At 50.0% G+C, this 3,161-nt stretch overlaps 1 long non-coding RNA gene across 1 annotated transcript; it reads right to left on the bottom strand.

Moving 5' to 3' along the window:
• Positions 1-336: 336 nt before the first annotated feature.
• Positions 337-2,707, bottom strand: LOC124002455. The gene is made up of 3 exons (XR_006833033.1): positions 2,494-2,707; positions 1,908-2,400; positions 337-1,080 (listed from the first exon to the last, which is right to left on the bottom strand). It is a non-coding gene; the product is annotated as an uncharacterized LOC124002455 (long non-coding RNA).
• Between the last annotated feature and the right edge of the window lie 454 nt (positions 2,708-3,161).

Raw genomic sequence — 3,161 nt, 5'->3', positions numbered from 1 at the left:
TAAGATGGGCAAAAAGAACAGACACTGGACAGAGGAACTCTGCCTAGAAGGCCAGCATCCCGGTGTCACCTCTTCACTGTTGATGTTGGGACTGGTGTTTTGCAGGTACAATTCAAATGAAGCTCCCAGAACAAGGCCAGTTTTGTTGCTTCTTTAAAATCAGGACAGCTGTGCTAACATGGTTGCAAAAGGGCTTTCTAATGCTTAATTAGCCTTTTAAAATGATAAACTTGGATTAGCTAACACAACGTGCCATTGGAACACAGGAGTGGTTGCTGATAATGGGCCTCCGTAGATATTCCATTAAAATTCAACAATAATTGCCATTTCCAGCTACAATAGTCATTTACAACATTAACAATGTCAACACTGTATTTGATCAATTTGATATTATTTTAAATGATGAAAAAAGTGATTTTCTTTCAAAAGCAAGGACATTTCTAAGTGACCCCAAACTCATGAACGGTAGTGTGTATGTAACCTCATTGACCCTCCGGAAGACCTTGAAAGGCCCCACAAACTGGGGTCTCAGCTTCTAACAGGGAAGACGGAGTGGGTGGTTCCTGGTGGAGAGCGAGATGCGTTCACGAGGATGGAACACGGGAGCCTCACTGCATTATCGATCTGCCTGCATCCTTCTGCCGGCCCCCTGGAACCTCACATGGGCATTGTTCCAGACCTCTTCTGTGCACCTGAATAACTTGTCCACCGCAGGCGCTTCAGTCTGGCTTGGGATCTACGGAGACAGGGCTGGCTGATAACCCAGAACACACTGGAAGGGAGTCAGCCCGGTGGAGGAGTGATGTAATGAATTCTGGGTGTACTCCACCCAGGGAAGGCATTGGGGCCCACTCCCCCAGCCGATCCTGGCAGTGACTCCTCAGGAACATCTCCAACTGCTGGTTCATCATCTCCACCTGCCTATTAGAGCGAGGCAGGTACCCAGAAGTGAGGCTGACCATGACCCCCAGGTTCTATGAAGGCTCTCCACACCAGTGAAGTGAAATGTGGGCACGTCGAAGAGGATGTCCTCCGAAGTCCATTGTGTTGGAAGACCAGCTGGAACAGTGCCTCATCGACCTGGAAGGTGGTAGAGAGGCCAGAGAGAGGGAGAAAAACAGAAGGATTTAGAAATTCTGTCCACAAGAACCTTAACAGTGGTGAAACTGTATGCCCATGACAGATGGGACCAAGACCGCTGAGTCACTGGAAGGGGGCAGAGTTTCCTTGCCAGAGTGTGCCAAGGAGATTGTTTGGGCATAGATGGAGCATGAATTAGGGAAAGGGAAATGCATTCAGTTATACAACTGACTAGATATTTCACTGAAATGTGTCTTCTGCATTTAACCCAACCCCTCTGAATCATAGAGGTGCTGCCATAATTGACATCCACGTCTTCAGCACCCGGGGAACAGTGGGTTAACTGCCTTGCTCAGGGGCAGGATGACAGATTTTTACTTTGTCAGCTCGGGGATTCGATCAAACTACCTTTCAGTTACTGGCCCAACGCTCTAATAACTAGGCTACCTGCTGCTAGGCTACGGGAAACGTCCTGGGAAAAGTCGGGCCACCAGTACTTAGTGGAGATGGTCTGTCTAGTGTGGGTGTCCAGCGGCAAGGGATGGGTGCGCCCAGGTCAACAGCCAATCCCTCACCTCCGTGGGTACGTATATGTGATGTGCGTGCATGAGGGTGCCAGATCCCAATGGTTGTTTATCCAGGGCATGGAACAGAAAAGGATAGGAGAGCAGATGTGGTGATGTTCAGAGAGGAGTTGAGGGACTGTTGATAAAATTCCCTGCAGCACCGGAGTCCACTGGAGCTGTGGAGACAACACCTGAGGGACAGCCAGCCAGGGAAATAGAAACCAAGAAGGATTTGGCAGAAAACGATGAGGGAATACTTACGCCTACCCGGAGAGATAGATAATCACAGGGCTGTCCCTCTGCCCTAGTGGACTTCGGCTTGAGATGCACCAGACACCACTGGAGCCCCTCCTGCCCACGAAAGTGACACGCAATGTCTCCAGTGCTGTCATGGAGAGGTGTTTGACCCATCTCCGTGGGTTGTCATCCCGGCACGCCAACGCCGTCTGGACCTCCTCACGCAGTCCTCTTCGAAATAGGTTGCGGAGCACCGGCTGATGCCATTTGCTGGAGGCTGCCACAGTTCAGAAGGTGAGGGTGTACTCCTCTGGGCACCCTGCCGGAGTAGTCGCTCACTCTCTCTGCCCTCCGGTTGATGATCGAAAACCGCCAAGAATAGAGACATGAACCCCTCGTAGGAACCCAACTCCTCTTCTCCCCTCTCTCAAACTGCCACAGTCCAATCCAATGCTCGCCCAGTCAGCAGGGAAATGATCGGGGCAACCAAGGACCTCTCGGTGGTGGGGGCTCCAGTCTGATGAGCAAAAAAGAGAGCACTGGAGTAGGAAGCCACGACATTTGGATGGAGTCCCGTCATATGTCTGGGAGATAGTTGGGCATCACTGACCTGGGCTGACTGCTGGGTAGGCTGGGGGACTGGCTCGCTGGGACGACTCGTGGTAGAAGGCCCTCCGCTATTTGCAAGTGAATCCTCTTGGGTGGAGGACCTCATCCATAGTCACACACAGCTGTGCCAGCTGATCGTGGTGTTGGCAGAGTAGGTGTCCCTGTTCGCCAACTGTCTGGTACACAGTTCTCTACTGCTGCTTCCATATTTTGTGAGGTAGTATTCTGTAATGGAGTAGGGAAACAAGTGCAGTGTGAGTGCTAGATAAATGGTAATCAAGGTAGTAATTGAAGTCCAGGTGTAACTGATGATGGGGCGCAGGTGTGTGTAATGATGGGTTGCCAGGACCAGTGGTTTGTAAACCGGTGACGTTACGCTGCCGGAGCAGATGTGACATAGATAAAGCGATTCATTGCCAAAATCCCAAACTATCCCTTTAAGATGAATATGCTAACTGTAAGTTACTCTGGATAAGTGTCTGCTAAATTACTAAAGTGTAGAAAAAAAAATATATATTTAATCATGGTCTTTCGGCTCACTTTCCTACTGTGCAACCCCCTCTCTGTAGTCTCTACATATCTATTTGATCTCTGTGTGTGTGTCTCTCTCTCTCCCCTTCCCTCTGTCTCTTCCCCTCCTCTATCCACCAGGCTGTAACTATCTCTCTA

Source organism: Oncorhynchus gorbuscha, linkage group LG18, assembly GCF_021184085.1.
Source record: "Oncorhynchus gorbuscha isolate QuinsamMale2020 ecotype Even-year linkage group LG18, OgorEven_v1.0, whole genome shotgun sequence".
Classification (NCBI taxonomy): domain Eukaryota; kingdom Metazoa; phylum Chordata; class Actinopteri; order Salmoniformes; family Salmonidae; genus Oncorhynchus; species Oncorhynchus gorbuscha.
Note: the sequence above shows the minus strand (reverse complement) of the source record. Positions and strands in the feature narration are given on the sequence as shown.